The sequence below is a fragment of the Eptatretus burgeri genome, chromosome 5 (assembly GCF_056783735.1).
Source record: "Eptatretus burgeri isolate ZD-2024b chromosome 5, Ebu_testis_v1, whole genome shotgun sequence".
In the NCBI taxonomy this organism is placed as follows: domain Eukaryota; kingdom Metazoa; phylum Chordata; class Myxini; order Myxiniformes; family Myxinidae; genus Eptatretus; species Eptatretus burgeri.
The window spans coordinates 108,417,477-108,435,516 of record NC_140965.1 but is presented as its reverse complement, the minus strand read 5'-3'; the positions used below and the strand labels follow the sequence as shown (position 1 = coordinate 108,435,516).

Genomic DNA, 18,040 nt, shown 5'->3' with positions numbered 1-18,040 from the left:
ATCACTGAACCAAAATGTACTGTGTCCAAACAAAGCTCATGGCAAGAATATTTTGGAATATTTAAATGCAAGAGCTAAACTGAACAAAAAGGGAAATGACTGACCCTCACCCTGTTCATGTTTTGTTAATGATGAGAGAATGAGGAAGAGAGAAAGAAAGAAAGATGACTATATCAAATATCTAAATCCTGGTTTTATGCAGTTGATAGGGTGAAGACATTGGAGAGTATTCAATTGTTTGAGTGAAACACAAACCTGAAAGTCCTTTCCAGGGAATTATTGAGAAGAGTAATGTTTTTCGAGTGGTTGCATTCCAGAAAAATAATTTGAAAGAGGGGGGTGGGGAAAGCACAGTTAAGAAATATGCTTTTTATTCTTTCGTGTGTGTTTGATGGACTCTCCAAAAAATGACCAAACGATGTCGGAAGGAATGGCACCACAATACAACAACACAAACCTTCCACAGATTGCCATCACGACATCTTTTGACACTTTTTCCATCTCAATCCCACAACAAATATAATATTAATACACGATTAAACCAACCCACACTACAAATCTACAACTACCTTTAACATGGACATCGTCATACAATTGTTAATATTGCCACCTACAACAAAAATGCCAAAATATGTCATGTAGGCAGATTAGTCAGGTTCCTTGTGTAATTTCGTTGGAATTTTTTGGAGAGTAGCAAACCTATATACTTTTGAGAAGTTTAAAATCTATTTAAATAAAAAAATGATGTTTCACATTTTTTCAACTTTTGGAAAGGTCGTTTTGGGGTGAAAAACGCTTTTTTTTAATTCCAATTTTTAAAAATCTGAAACAATACAAAATAACCAACTGATGATGGATTACTGTTAAATGACTAACAATGGATTTTACAAGATAATAAAATGTTGCATTTTGACTGTCGGTTGCCATGGAAACAGCATTTTTGGAGTGGAATTGCCATTTTTTAATAAAAAAATTTAAAAATTATATTTTCCATCGGATGGCCTAAATTGTTAAATATAGTGACCATGACGAACTTACACAGAAGTATTATGATTTTCAAGTATTGGAACAGTTGGTTGCCATGGAAACGGCCATCTGTGAAATGAAACATTGGTGTGTCTGTTGTTCAATATCAGAAGGTTTCGGCACCTTCAGTAGTAAAACGTTTGATTTTAAGTTTTTGTAGTTTGATGTATTGTAAGTGTGATCTTGTAGGGAACATAGGCGACGCCACGTCGCGACGCCATTGCATAGCCTCAGGTTACAGTTGCTGGGCGTGGCATGATGTCATGATGTGGCGTGGCGCGCGTCCAAGCACGTGCAGCACTATGACGTCATTTTCAGTTTGCTTCGTTTATTCTCGATTTATTCATGACAGTTTACTTCGGAGATTCGTTTCATCATATTCGGTTTTCAACACCTTTCTTCCTTTTTTCGGTAAGTTGTGATAGCCTTTGAGGCGTATGTACCTTTTTGTCATTTTATGTTCTTCTGTATGGGGTAGGATTATGGTTTGAATGGCTACGGGGTTGGAGGTTTTAATTGCGTTTCCTGTTAGGCTAGGAGTTGGAAGTCGGGCAGTCATCATGTTATAGCTATGTGTTTGTCCTTTTTCTATTATTTCGGGTTGATCTTTAAATATGTCCTTATGTGCTGGTTCGTGCTTTCATTTATCCGGAAAGAAAGTCACCATCAATGTAATCACACTGACGTATTTTCTTCCATTAGATTATCTGCTGTATAATAGGATAGGATTAGGTTAGCTTTGTGCCCGGGGGGTTGGAATTACAGAGGGAGTCTATTTGGAGTTTCTATTTAGTGTACTGGCATGTAGTTGTTGATTTCCCACTCATCTCTGCTTTTATTTTATTCAGGTAATTTTACGTCTTAGTAGCGGTTTTATTTTGGATTCTCATAAAGTTCTATCATTGCGGCATTTACCTGCATCTTCCGTTTAAATCACATAAGTTTAGGTCAATAAATTAGTCAAAGAAAATAAGGATGTTTTTCTCATCTGTTTGCTTTTGATGGTGATGAATGTTATTTGTGCCCTTGATATGGCCCTAGACATAGGCACAGCCCGAGTTTTATAGGCTGTATCACGTATGACAGATTTGACATTCATGAGCTGACAATTTATTTTTATATTTGCAGGACCAACAACATGATGGATGAAGTACCACTGAGTGGCAAGGATTCATGCCAGACAAAAGGATCAACAAACTGGACAAAATGTGTCCTGTGCCAAGATGATTCTTCCCTGAAAGGGTCATTGGTGTTGCAACCAAAAGTGGAGTCGTTCTGCCGTTTGATCGAGACAATACAGGAGCGAGCCATTTTACAGGATGGTGATTATGTACAGATTCATAAACGACTTGAGGGGATGTCAGCAGAACTGTTGCAAAAGAAGTAGGCTGTCTGGCACCGAACATGCTATTCCAACACAACTAACAAGGACCAAATTCGTTGTGCCAGGGTTCGTTATGATCAGGCACTATCATCAGGGTCGCATATCGCCAAAGGGCCAGGTCGAAAGAGAAAAATTCCCGAAGTATGTCTGGAGTCGTCAAGCTCCTCCACACCATTTACTCGGTCATCCACAGACCCCTATGACAAGGCTTTGTGCTTCTTTTACCAGAGGACTGATGGTCAATCTATTTACCTTGTACGGAGTGACAGTGCGGGCGAATCGCTGAGAGAAGTTGTTGATGTTGCTCAGAACCCTGTTTTTATGACTCGATTGAACACTGCTATAGCGCCAAGTGATGCACATGCAATTGACGTTATGTACCACAGGTCATGCTGGACGAAACGTGTATTCCATGTCTTGCGAGATCACGACACCAAAGGAGAGAGGATAAAGCATCAATGACACAAGTTGTGAGTTTAATTGAACTGATCAACTTGATAGATGTCCTAACCAAGCAGCAAACTCAACTCTGTATGGAGGACATTGAGACAACTTATGTTAACCTCATGTTAAGGTGGTAAAGATGCCTTAGAACATCATGTACCCACGTTCAGTAGAAAATGGCTGAAGAATAGAATATTACAGGCATTACCCAATGTAAGGTCAGTGCTCCAAAAGAACAGATGGAAATCTTCTATTCTCTATTCACCTGAGACATGCGAGGAAGATATGGTCAATGCTCGCATTACAAATGACGATACAATGGACCATATGGATGCTATATACAAAGTAGCTATGCTTGTTCGCAAAAGTCTCGAGAACTTCTCCACCAAGGACCAACAAGATGAATATATACAAGTTTCTAGCAGTGAACAGGACGTCTCCGGAGAGCTTAAGTCAATGGTACGTTGGATAATTATGCTTGGCCCAGTGGAAGAGATGCAATCAGAAGCACGGACAAATGTTGTGGACAGATCAGTATTAACTGTAAGCCAAACTATCATGTACGGCCTCAAGTCTTGGAGGCAGGCAATATACAAACCACGGAACGAATCTGCTCAATTTCGTCCGCAACGTCAAAGGGAAAATCCTAATGTTATCGGTACAGCTCTAGCCATCCACCATGATACAAGGAATAAAAAGATGGTAGACCTTTCAATGCTTCTCAATGCTCAATGTCAAGCAGCAATTTCTCAGCAAACATTTCTTGATCCATTAAAGAATGGCTTCCACAAGGACACGAGTGGTCAACTCAAACCGACAACAGACATTCTCCCTGCACCAAAGGCAATTATCGAGATGATAAGGTGCCAGTGCAAGACAGAATGTTCATCACAGAGATGTTCCTGCAGGGCCAAGAGCTTAACATGCACTGATCTTTGCATGTGCAGCACTTCGTGTGAGAATGACGAGGACTCAAACATTGAACAGCATGACCACGATAGTGATGATGACGATGGCAATGATGAGTGACATTAGAGACCGTGATGCCAATTGGCTACAAACTCATATTTGACATTAAGTACATTTCACTGATCACCATATTCATGCGTTACTTGTTTCAAGATTTGAAAGCAATACATTAAATAAACGGTAATTTGACAAAATGATAGCCGTTTCCATGGCAACCATTGCTCAAAATACAGATATATGTATTCTATATTAAGAACTGTCTACAGTTAACAATTATGCATCATCAGTTGCTTGTTTGCGATTAATTTTGAATTTTCAGAGCTGAAATTTAAAAAATAATGGGGTTTTACCCCAAAACGACCTATTTGACCACATTATATGCATTGAAAAAATGTGAAACATGGATTTTCTGTTTTGGTATTGTTTAAGCTTTCCAAAAATGTTGGGGTTTGCTACTCTCCAAAAAATTCCAACGAACGTCAAATTATGGACACAAGGAACCTGACTAGATTATGGAACAAACAAATCCACCATTCGCTGGAAGAATGAGAAGGCAATCCGAGAAATTGTTGTGGCAAGCGCTGTACCGAGCACCAAAGTAGTCATCCAGGTCCGGGATGTCCACATGGAAAGGATGAAGAAGGCTCTCCACGTATGGATGGAGGACACACGCAGAAGAACATGTTTTGAAGTGGACCTCTCATTCGTGCAAAGGCGATACGGATGTATGCACATCTGGCTGGCACGAGTGGTGCTTGCATGAGTGAGGTGGGTGGCAGTAGCACGAGCTACAGGGGTATGGGCGTTGCGGGTACGAGTGACCCAATTCCATTCCGAGTGAGCAGTGCATGGTTTGACCGTTTCAAGAAGTGCTACGGTCTCCGCAACATCAAACTTTCAAGTGAGTGTGCCTCTCCGGACCATGATTTGGCCAAATGTTCCCTGCTCAACTCATGCAGCTCATTGAGGAGAATTGGTACCTGCAAGAGCAGGTGCTTAACATGAGACCAGCCTGTTTTGGAAAAAAAGATGCCAACGCAAACTTTTATCTCAAAGCACGAGGGCCAACATAGGCCGCACAAGATCTATTCTCCTCTGCGCAAACGAAAAAGCCGACTGATTGACGAAGCGCAAATGAAAAGCAGCGTGCTCAATACCTTTCCCTGAAGCCACGTGCTCTCAATGGCAAGAACAAGCACACTCTGTCTGTGTTCTGGAGGGCCAACAAGTATGTGTGGGTAATGGCAGCAATTTTCATGGACTGGTTCCATAACTGTTTCATCCCTCAGGTGGGGGGGGGGCTTTCGTTCAAGGTTCTCCAGCTCATCGATAATGTTCCTGACCACCCCTGGGACCTGAAGGTGGTTCCCCCGAATGTCGGGGTGATCTTTCTGCTGCCCAACACCACCTCCCTGATACAGCCACTCAACCAGGGGGTAATTTTGACTTTCAATAGCGTATTATACCCACCTCACATTTTGCTGCATTTTGGATGCGATGGACTCTGACCCAGCGCTCACCGTCAGGCAGTGTTGGGAAGAGTTAAAATTGGCCCACTGCAGAGGCACCATCAAAGAGTCACTGAACAAGGTGAAGCCTCCACCATCAACGCCTGCTGGCACAACCTGTGACCACAGGCAGTGAAAACCTTTTCAAGCTTTCCGGACAACACGGAGGAGAAGCATGAAATTGCCGGGTTGACATGGCAGGTGGGAGGAGAATGCTTTGACGACATGGAGACTGAGTTGGATGATCTTGTCACCTCACATGCCGAGGAGCTCACCGAGAAGGAGGAGGAGGAGGTGGACAATGATGAGTCGGAAGCGGTGTCGAGGTCCAACCTCACGGTAAGGTTCTTGGGTGAGATACTGTAGGACAATGCGGTCAATTATCGACAGGCTGCAAGATGCCGATCTGGTCATGGAGTGTTACCTCAAGTTCAACAGGGGGTTGGATGATGTGATGCTCCCATACAAGGAGCTACATAGAAACCTGCGGATAACTGCCAGGCAGCTCTCGATCACGCATTTTTTTTTCTCACTGGTCCCTCCACCTCAGGAGCATCAGTAATCTATTCTGCCAATCCTGCCTGCCATTCAGTGAGTGACTCTTCAGCATCCTCATCTGCTTCAGCGCCCTTACCTTCCATTCCTTTCGGTGCACGATTCATCAGCATCCTCACCTGCGCCGTCTTCAGAGGAGTTTGTTGAGTTCACTGGATTTTAATTTATCATCATCATTTAAAAATTTGTGGTTGTTTGTGTAAATATGAATCTGATTTCATTTTAAAAGAACAAACAAACACAGTTGCATCGCACTTGGTGAGCAAAGCGATGAACTGATTCTGGGTGCACAGTGTCTTGAGAAGGATAGGTCAGTATTGGACAACACAGATATGTGATGTGCCATTGTGTAGACAGCCTTTGAAGCAGAAAACACAGAAGCTTTGCGTTTAACCACAAGCATGGGAAATGTCACCATTTTATGGAATGCAACCAAAGGCAGCATTAATTTTTGTTTTCCTAAATGTAAAAAGTTTCAACCATTAAACGTTATTTTTCATCGATGTAAGTGAGTGAAAAATAAAAAGCAAAGTACCCTGCAAACTCAAATTATTTTGTACTCTTTATTTAATATAAGCGGAAAACATTATAATTTTCTTCTCAGTGAATTTTATGACACCTTTACTTGAATGTTAAATGAAAGACATTTCTGTGAATAAATTAAACCTTTGAATGTTTACCTCCACCACCCATGGACGGAGGTTTTGTTTACACCCCTGTTTGTCTGTATGTCAGTGAGTAGGATATATCAAAAAATTATGGACGGATTCGGACGAAACCTGGTGCTCAGGGTGGGTGTGTGACGACGATGAATTGATTACATTTTGGTGAAGATCCAAATCCAGATACGAGAATTTTTGAAGTGATTCTTCACCGTTGAAAGATCGGGCCCAAAATGATATTGTTACGGTTCTAGGAACCGTATGCATACAAACATACAGTTGTCCCGAAGTTAGTTATGCCATTAAATAGATGTGTAGATATTTCCCGACCTTGTGTGTCGTGGGAAGACACTGGGGTGCGTTGCGATGTTTTATTAGTTAGATTAATAAATCTTTATATCCCCTCCATTATGAACCACAGTAACTACTTCTCGCCTTCCGAGGCAAAATCTTTGTGTCGTAACTTTTTTTTGGCGAGTCCGGACACGTGGAGTGGGCGTGCTTCCCGGTATGGCCGAAACCTCCACCCAGAAAGGGCGCCCCATGGAAGCCCCGTCCAATCAGGGCGAACAGTGATGTCGGCTTCACCAAGGCCCCTCCCCGCTGAGGGAGATCTATAAATTACGACACCATTCGTTCAGAGTGGTCTCGTGAGCTGGAAAGTGAGTCGTCTTGAGAGTGAGCTGGAAAGTGAGTAGTCTTGAGCGGAGCGTTGGAGTGAGAGTTCGTCGGCTGATAGCGAAACAAAGGAGGAAGGTCGTGGAGTGGTTGCGTTATTTGGGGGTCATTCGTTTCGAGTGTGAGAGAGCTGGGAGGGCCTCGACCTTGACCGGGTCTCTCGTAGGGTCCTGTCTCCAGCCTTGATCCTTGCCTCGGGCTCCACTGTACTCGACCCAGGCTCCTACGCAGACACGGTCTCCACGCGTGCGGCCATGGACTGAGCCGCACGACCATTGTCAGGTGCCGCACCACGGAGCATCCCTTCCCTCCAACGTTCAGGTACCCGAAAGAACTGTGATCTCAGCTCACTCTCCTCTCTGGCTGCAAAAGGTCCTTTGCAATACATCTGGGTTTATTTTCGTCTGAGTGTGTGGCACTGTCTTTAAGTAGAATTGCATAAGTGATTTATTTGATCATTGTAAATCTTGCCTGTTTTATTCTCGCGACAAGTCTGCTCTGTGTCTTCTTTGTAAGTTGCTGTAAATTGTCGCACTATGCTTCTTTCTTTCCCCTGCATAACATCCCCAATAAACCTGTTTCCTGTGCCACATATTTTTCCTCGCTTTATTGTAAATAAATTATTGGAGAAATGTTCCCAGTCGTTTTCGTCTTTTCCTTCATTAGTCCAGCATGGTTCAGATCTGAGTTTTTCCGGGTCTTTATTCCCGATATTCTGTTCATTCTCGCCGGTACGTCCTTGGTAGTTTCGCTCGGCTGCATCCGATCCGGAAAGGTGGTTGGTAGTTGGTAGTTGATGGAGTGATCCGGATCGGGCAAGGCGTACCGAGGGTGTGGTTCCCCGGTAGACGACACTGCGTGGTTAATTAGGTAAATTGGTTCTAGACAAAAAACCCTATGCTACGCGCTGGAGGTATTGGCGTCCATGCTCGGCTAAGCGACCCACCGCGTCATGGAATTATCTGGAGCTGGTGGGAGACGACATCACTTCCCCCACTTAGCGGTCGCTCTCGCCACCAGACCCCGGCCCGCAACAATATATATAGCACAATATCTCAAAAGTTGTGGACGAGTGATGACAAATATTGATGGATGAGTTGGGTCGGTGACAAGGGCAAGCCAATTATATTTTGGTTCAGGTCCAGACGTGGATCACAAAACGTAAACTGTTCAGCTTGGAAGACTTATGCACTCTTCTGAGTGCTATTCTGGTTATGAACGTTTCCTTAAAATTGTACTGCGATAAATTTGAGAACGACAGCAATGAAGCAAATTAAAAACAATGCTTTTCATTGTTTTGAGGAACGAATAAAATATAAGAATTATAGGGTGGAAATTTATGGAATTAAAATTAGGGAATCAATTTATCAGTGAAAAATTTTGTACTTTCATGTGGTAATGTATCATGTTTAATCACTCTTTGGTAGATGGATCCTGGTGGACTTCGACAGATGAGAGAAAGGGGAAGATGCTTGTGCAGAAGGTGAAACACCTTTGACTTTGGCAAGCAGAGAAGTCGTGAGTTTTTTTTTGTTTTTTTTTTTAATGAATTGGAATCTTCCTGTGATGTGGAGATCTATAATATATATATATATATATATATATATATATATATATATATATATATATATATGTATATATGTGTGTGTGTATATGTATGTGTGTATATATATATATATATATATATATATATATATATATATATATATATATATATATATATATATATATATATACAACACAATATATATATATATATATATATATATATATATATATATAAATATATACAACACTGGGTACTTCAGCAAGTTTATTATAGTTATCTAGTTCTGTCAAGTCGTGACTGACTTCTGGTGTCATTCATGATCAGATTTCTCCAAACTTATCCATCCTACACTGCTTCCAAAAGCTCTCACAGAGACAGCTTCGTTGCAGCCTTTTTACACCCATCCATCCAGCAAATACAAGGTCTGCCTCTTCCTCTTCTTCCCTCAATCATATCCAGTATAACTTAACAGTTAGAAAATATTTCAATCTTCAGGGTGTCCCAAAAGTCTCCATACATAGGGAAAATTAACACTTTCAGCATAACCTCTCCTGAAATTCTTCATACATTGCTTACATCTTCTTTTTTTCAGATTCCCTTCAAGAATGCCTTTGTCCAATGTAGAAGGTATTGAAATTTTTATCATGGCTGGTTCGGGAAGCTGTCGCAAGGTTGCAATCGACTTTAACAGGAAACATGGCAAGCACATCACACACGACACACACGACAAGATTCAGAACATGGATCATTTAAAGGAACGCATTCGAAGTTGAATTATTTGCATAACACCAGATGTGTTGACATGAGTTCACCATGAGTGGGAGGGACGACTTCGTGTGTGTTAACAAAGAGATGACAATCATGTAGAGAACGTTTTGTAAATAAAGTTACATTTTGCTGAAAGTGTTAATTTTCCCGATGTATGGAGACTCTTGGGACACCCTGTATATACCTGTATAAATGTAAGTTGCACGATTGTGTCTGAATAGAGTAAACGTCGGAACCTCAGCATGTGTAATTGTAATGATACCTCATTTAAGTGCACTTGAGTCTGGACAGTGCATGGGGAAGTCTGCAAATATCAATATTTACACAATTTAGAGTTATGTGCATTTTTGTTGCACCCACGGGTGGTATATAGGCTCTGAATCACTGGTTCGCCCACCTCCTGGAAGTAAAGAAAATAACATAACCACAAACTATTCAGCAAATTCTGTCCAATGTATAATTACCTTTCGGTCAATTTACTTCACCGAGAAACCTAAGCAGTCTTAACGGTTCGTGACTAATATGCTGTCAAATGACATTCCTAGCAAAATATACATAGGTTTATCCACGATGATATTCTCTGCCAGTCTGTCTGAAGCTCTGTCCATCCAAGGTGTAGCTTGACTTACTGCACTTTGTACTTCCTGGACTTGCTGGACTTCCACCCACAATTGTAAACTGAAAAATCAAATCGTATGTCCACCATTTTGATTGGCTTAAGACATCTTCAGAAGTGTCATAATAACATGTTTACAATTGCCATGCCTTCCCCATAAGTTTACAACTCGGTGCAAAACAAACAAGACGACCGGTGAAAGGATCATCAAATATCAGAAGGTTAGAGCTGATAGAAAACACGGGCCTTGAGAAAGCGGCACTCCATCACCAAGTCCAGAAGGGAGGATTTGTTATTGGGAGAAATCTGAGTTGGAAAGTTCACAAACCGAGTCAGTCCTATTCAGTCACAGAAGTCCTTTTGCTGAATTGCCGTGCTGGTGCGAGAGGTGCCAACACACAGTCAATATGCATGGTGACAATGAAATCACCACTTTTGAGGAATAGAGTTGGGATGAGTGGTTAAAAGCTACCGAGGGTTGACGCTGCTCTCAGTGCCAGGTAAGGTCTTTGCTCGGATAATTCTTGATTGGGTCCACCACCATCTGCTTGAGCACGAGCACCCAGAGCAGTCAGGCCACCAAAGAGGTCAACGATTGATGGTATCCTTGCACTTCAGGTCCTCACCGAATGTAGATGAGAGTTTTGGTAGGGGCTGCTTGCAGCCTATGTTGATCTCTGCAAAGCGTGAATCAGTGAATCGGGATTCCCTCTGGAGGATTCTTGGTCTTTGTGAAGTGCTACCAAAATTGATCAATCTGATTTATGAACTATACTCTGGTAGTGAGAATGCTGTGTGATGTGGTGGTTCCATCTCCAACTTGGTTCCATTTATTATTGGAGTTTGGCAGGGGTGTATGCTGGGCTCCACACTTTTCAGCGCTTGTATGGCCTGGATTCTGGGAGGATGTCAGAGAGCTCAAGCTGTGGTGCATCATTTGGGAATGTCATGATATCTGACCTTGATTTTGCAGATTATTCTGTCATTTTTGCGGAGACGCTGGATATCCTAACGGGGGCGCTTGAGGTGCTGAATGAGGAGTCTGAGCCACTGGGATTGCGGGCCCAGGCGTTGGGATTACGGATCAACTAAGATCCAGGCTTTCAATGACATCGTGTATGCTGCTATCTTGTCTGTACCTATTTGTGGTGAGAATGTTGAGGTCATGGAGAGATTTACTTCCCTTGGCAGTGATATTCATGTCTCTGCTGGTTGTGAGCCAGAGGTCAATAGACGTCTGGGTCAGGCCTGGGGAGTCATGGATTCACTCGATCATGGGGTGTGGTGCTGTTGGTACCTATGCAGGAGGACGAAAGTCTGAGTCTTTAAGTCCTTGGTGTTTCCAGGCTTGCTCTACAGATGTGAGATTTGGACTCTGACCTTGAATCTGAGATGGAGACTTAACTCATTCGGTACTGAAGTACTTCGGTACCTTCGGTACTCCTTCGGTACTCTTCTGAGAATCCTTTGCTCTCACTGGTCAGACTTTTTGTCCAACGAGCGGTTGCTGAGAGAGACTCGGATGAGATTTATTACTTGTTTCGTCCATGAGTGTCAGCTGTGGCTGTATTGACATGTGCCCCACTTTCCTGATGCTGATTCTGCTCACCAGATTCTATCAGCGAGGGAGCCTCGTGAATGGAGAAGGGTGACGGACCGACCACATGCCTCGTGGTTTGCAGCAGGATGATTCGCATCTCAAGGAGATGGGGATGGGCCAGGCATCTTCGTGGGGGATGGTGTGACAGAGGCCACTGTAGTACCAATGGAAAGTGGACGCAGCGACGCACTGCTCCGGCGCATGCTCCCATACCTGACTTGACCTGAAGTGGAGCGATGCTAAAGAGGATGGCACATGGAAGTGGTGGGGTTGAACAGACACGGGTTTGTCGGAGTTTGGGTTGGGGGGGGGTAGGGTACTGACATGGAGAGGTCTGACACTAAAATAATGTAAAGGGGATTTCATTGTTCTGCGCAATCGACATTTGCAAACTGGACTCAAGATTCCCAAAGTTAACATTCTGAGATAAAGATCATCGGCTGTATTGAAGGAATTTTTGTTGAAGGCACACACAAAGGTCGTGTTGTCTGAACAGGAGGAAGGTTGAGACCAAGTGCTTGTAGGTGAGAGACAGGTTTGCAAAATTTGCCTAGTGAAGAAGAAGAGTAGGAATAGATCATGGTGAAGAAGAACTCATGGGGTACTCATGACAGAAATAAGGAAAGTGAAGCATTTTAATATGTTTTTAATAGCTTTTACAGGAAGAAGGAAGAAGCGTAGCTTTTAATGAAGATTCAGTTTGGAGATATTGAGAAAAGGGGGAGATGAAGAAATAGGGATAGGAAGTACAGGTAGAAAGCAGAATGAGATCATATTTTGGAGTGATTTTTTTTTTTAGAGTATTTTATTATTATTATTTATTTATTGATTTATTTATTTATTTTAAGCGAAAAGTGGGAATAGGATAACATTCAAGAGTCAGAAGGACAACATTTTGGAGAAAAAAGAAACGGAATGAGAAACAACCTCAAAACCAGAATGGTTTTGATCCTGGCTGTCCAAGGAATAGGCCTGGGCTTACAGGAAAATTATTTTGAAAATATAACACAATAAGATATGTTTTAACATGGAAAAAATTGGATGAAAACACAAACAGCAACACAGTGACATAAACATAACAGACAGGCATGATTGATCCAGTTTGGGAAACTTATGTTTGATTGGGGTGGAAGGAGCAATTACAGATTCAACCAACACGTCGAGCAACCCTGAACCGGACCCTGAGCTGGAGCTTGTGGACCTCTTGCATATAATAGATCTGGATGAAAGCTGTGTACAATATGCATGCACCACCCCAAAACAAATCGACAATCTAACTGTAACCATCATGAATACAATAATTATTTTGTAAAGGTCCTGAAGAATGACATAATCTTGCTGTTTGTCTGAGCATCCAATTCATGCTGGAAAGGCAATGGCCAGAACCTCACCTTTTACATTTACTCACTTTATGAGGAGGAAAGCTTGGCCTTTGGACATAATACTCTGTTTGATTGAATACACAAGCTTCTTACTACAGCAGCTGTGCCCTGGCATAGTGCAAGTTGGATCAATTCATTTGAGATCATAATCAGTAGTTTCTTTTGAAGTATGATCAGGCTGGTTTGTTTTTCCTGCATCTGTCAGATTTTCCAGGGAGTTTGCATTTCCATACTCCCACTTTGCAATTCTAAGTGGACTTTTATGATGCGTACGTGGGCTGCACAATACATTCACTGTGCACTGTTTTCATGAACTTAATAAATGGCAAAGATATAATGCGCTCATCACCAATGTTTACTCATTTTCCAAAATTAATTCTGGATAGCTGAAATTGGCATAATTAGCAACGTTTTTTTTCAGCTAGCTGTTCTTTTGGTTATGGTATGTCCCATTTTCAGACTTTAAATGGAGGTATGGCAGTATAAACCACACTTGGTGGCCTAATGGTTCGAGTGTCTGCTCTGAGTCTGGGAGGTTGAGGGTATGGCTTCCTTGCTTGAGGTTCAGCATTTGAATAGATAAAGCACAGACAAACAACGCTGGGAAGGCAATTGCAAACCACCCAGTACAACCCTTGCCAATAAACTATTTTGGCAGCACTCTGTTAAAAGAATGGTACATCAAAATAAAAAAATGGCAGTATTGTCGATGAAGAGGGCAGCTGCTTTTTAATGCAACAGTAAGTATATTGACATCATGACTGCATCATTTTATTGTTTCTTTCTTCCTTCCATCTCTCTCTCTCTCTCTCTCTCTCTCTCTCTCTTTCTCTCTTTCTCTCTTTCTCTCTTTCTCTCTTTCTCTCTTTCTCTCTTTCTCTCTCTCTCTCTCTCTCTCTCTCTCTCTCTCTCTCTCTCTCTCTCTCTCTCTCTCTCTCTCTCTCTCTCTCTCTCTCTCTCTCTCTCTCTTTCTCTTTCTCTCTTTCTCTCTCTTTTTCTCTTTCTCTCTTTCTCTCTTTCTCTCTTTCTTTCTCTTTCTCTCTTTCTCTTTCTCTCTTTCTCTTTTTCTCTTTCTCTTTCTCTTTCTCTTTCTCTTTTTCTCTCTTTCTCTCTTTCTCTCTTTCTCTCTTTCTCTCTTTTTCTCTTTCTCTCTTTCTCTCTTTCTCTCTTTTTCTCTTTCTCTTTGCTTCGTTTCCCCAAGCATTTCATTCATCGGAATAAAACTGGAGAGACTGCAAAGCCTATCTCGATATTGTTTCAGGGATGACGAGCAGTGCCAATTCGTTGCTTTGTTGATGGGTTCAATCAAAAGACACCATGTTACATTTCACAAACAGATTGCATGTCTATTTGTGAGTTCCACTGGGGATGTAAAATTAAGTGAATCATTCAGAAAAAGGATCTTTTATCACACACACTAAGTTGTTGTTTTTGATGCTGCTGCTGCTGTTGTTTGTGTGCAAATTTGATGTACTAGTATTATTATTATTTTTTCTCTTGCTTCAAGATGTTTTACTATATATAATTTTTTTGTGCTCTTTCCATGTCTGAAACTCTTCATTCTAAATGCTTACTGCTGTCATACCATTGGAACTGCTACAATATCGCTCAATGCCCCACTTCTTCCTCTTCCCTCCCAGAAATACGGACTCTTAAAACAGGCATTTTTATGATTAAACAGACATAAATTTTTGTTCAAAGTTTAATTGATTATTAGCTTTCCAACTGTACGATTTTTATTATTCTACGATGGCAAGAACTATTTAGAACAAAGGGACACACACACACACACACACACACACACACACACACACACACACACACACACACACACACACCAGATGGTGGCGGGAGGGAGGTGGCATGATTTTCTGCTTGTGCCACCTCCCTCTCCCCTGGGATGGAGGGAACCAAGGACTGCGAGTACATCAGTTTTGAGGGCAGTGAGCACCAAGCCAAAGTCAGCAACTTACATGGGGTGAGATGTGCACGAAACGCCTGGTGTAACGCTGTCCGGCATGCGTTTGTGATGCGGCCTTGCCCTGCAGCTTGGTGGGACTTGTTGATACCTGCTAGGGGTTGAGGACTTGGGTGCTGAGGGGTGGATTTGAGGACTTGAGAAGAAAGGGGAAGGGGAGGACAGAGAGTTGGAGTGGGGGGGGGCAGAGATTATGTAGAGGGGGTTGATGCTTTGGGATTGGGAGGTAGGCTTGGGATTTGGGGGGAAAGTTGAGGACTTCAAGAAAGAGCTAGGGTGGGGGACAGAGAGTTTGGAGAGGGGGTTGAGGATTTGCATGGGGTTGGCAGGGAGGAATGAGGACTTTTGTTTGGGCAGAGGTTGGAGGCAGATTGTGGGACAGAGGGGGTTGGAGCCAGAGAGGGGACAAAGTTGGGAGAGGGGGTAGAGAGGGAACAGTGAGTTTGGGTTGGGGGCAAAGAGGAGACAGAGTTGGGAGAGGAGGTTTGAATCTTTGGAGGGAGATTGAGGACTTGCTGTGGATGGGCTGAAGTACTTGGGGTAGGAGAGGGGGTTGAGGACTTTCTTTGGAGGGGTGGTCTGAAGACTTGTCGTGGGGAAGGCATTTGAAGACAATGTTTGGAGGGGTTTGAAGACTTGGGATTGGTCGGGGGCTTGAGGACTTCAGGTTGGGAACTTGGAGTTAGGGGAGGAAGGGGGGGGCGGGGTTGAGGACTTGGTGGGAGGGGTGTTGACGACTTTAAGTAACATTTTGCAGTACACAGAATTTTTGTGGGTCCCTGCTAATTTCCCTTCTTCAATTTGGAGATTGTGAGTTTCTTGGGTGCTATTTTTTTACCGATAGTTTGTTTACTTGGCTGAATGTGGATATGAACCTTGGAGACTATTAGCTTGTCGTCAACCCGAATTCTACACCTCTCATTGTCTTTGTCATTCAAACACCCTCCCTGTCGCTTGTCATGACAATGCTGGAGCCTACCGGATGACATTTATTTGGGTGAGGGTGCATCCATGAAACCTTTTTTTTATTTGCTGGGCAGAAGACTGTGTTAGTGATCAGATTGTTGTGTTCTGCACATTTTCTCAGAAGAAGAAAGAAGCCTGTTGTTTTAGCATTTTCCAACAATGCTTTTGCCAATGACACCATTCCATGTTTGGTAATCCACACTGATTATAGCATTGAAGTTACCAAGGACTTCAAGCTTGTCTGCTTTGGACACTCCTGCAAGAGCAGCTTGTTATAAAACTTGTCCTTTATGTTATCTGGATTGCTCAACGTGGGTGTATAGTCAATGATGATCCTTGTGGCCTGATTAAACAGGTATTTTGCTTCAACTTTTACACAAGAACAGTCAAGAGAATTGCCAATAGCTGAGAGTATCAAGGAGGTGAGGAAGGGCTTTTACAGAAGATCCAGGTTGGAGTGGAGGAAGTAAAGGAACAGCGAGGAAATCGAAGAGTAGATATGGCTCCAGGTCCAGATAATATGCAACCGAGAGTATTGATGGAGGTGGCTGAGCAGGTAATCAAGATATTAATGGATGTTCTCAGGACAGGTACCAGAGGATTGGAGAGTAGCAAATGTTATTGAAAGTGAGATGGCAGGCTTATTAAACTTTATTATTTTTATTTAAGAAAGGATCCAGAGAAGAATTGGGGAAATATCGACCAAGTTAATTTGACTTGAGTTGTGGGGAAGGTGTTGGAGACATTAATTGAGGACCAGATGAGGAACCAATTAAATATATACAAACTAATTAAAGGAAGTCAGCATGGGTTTACCAAAGATAGGTCTGGTTGACCAAATCTTTTAGTGTTCTATGAAGCAGTGTCTAGACTTTAAGAAGGCATATGATAAGGTACCATGGAGGTTGTTAGCCAAGGTGAGGACTTGTGGAGTGGCTGTTCAGGTAGCTAATTGGATTGCAAACTGGCTTTGTGATAGGAAGCAAAGAGTGGGTGTGAGTGGGAGGAAGTGGGGTACTTCAGGGATCAGTTTTAGTCCCATTAGTATTCATTATTCACAAAGCTTGTAGATAAGGTGGAAAATGTGGTGTATGAGTATAGTGTGCGAGCGACACTCTCGACTCTCCGTATCTCACTGCACCACGGACACCACAGATAACAGAGAGGGTGGTGATCAGGTTCAGGAAAGTATTGATGCTTGCTTAGATTGGGCAAAAGATTGGCAGATGGAATTTAATCTGAGCAAGTGTTAGGTGTTGGGGATGGGGAACAATAATGAAAATAGAGATTACAGGATGCAAGGGGTAATTTTTGAGCATGTCACACAGGAGAAGGATCTGGAGATGGTAATAGATACGGGAGGTAAGCAGGCAGCACAGTGCCTGGTAGCTTTAGGTAAAGCAAATCAGGTTTTAGGCTGTATAAGGAGGGAAGTCATTTATAAATCAAATACTCCTGAAGAGTACTTGACTGAATCAGGAATTTATTTTTTCACAATTTTTTTCGTTGCCCGATTTGAACGAAACTTGATACTGCACACCGCAGGAGAATGGTAAGTAAGGTGGCCCGAAAAAAATTTTGCGCTCTCGTGTACCGTTTTGGCTTTATTTCTGGAACATACATACATACAAGATGAGAGTTTTAGTAATATACTAGACGACCCATGAACCCATTGAGTTCCCTTTGGGACAGCGGTTGTTAAAAAATCATTTCAAACAAACAAACAAAAAAGATAGCTCCAGCGAACTATACCACTGAGGTTGTTTGCATTGATCAAATTCTCCCTCAGAGTACTTGACTCAATCAGGAATTGATTTTTTCATAATTTTTTTTCATTGCCCGATTTGAACGAAACTTAATATTGCGCGTCAATGTGAAAAAAAAAAAATGGAGAAAAGAAAGTCGAATAAATTATTGTGCATAATCTTCTGAACACAATTTTATTTATTAATGAA

The 18,040-nt window shown here is 42.2% G+C and overlaps 1 long non-coding RNA gene and 1 pseudogene across 2 annotated transcripts in view; one reads left to right on the top strand and one right to left on the bottom strand.

The window, feature by feature from the left end:
• The window catches only part of LOC147027129 (uncharacterized), a 58,933-nt gene that overhangs the window by 1,376 nt on the left and 39,517 nt on the right, over window positions 1–18,040 (bottom strand). The gene's annotated exons all lie outside the window — the stretch shown is intronic.
• LOC147027130 (uncharacterized) lies at window positions 2,165–4,078 on the top strand (annotated as a pseudogene).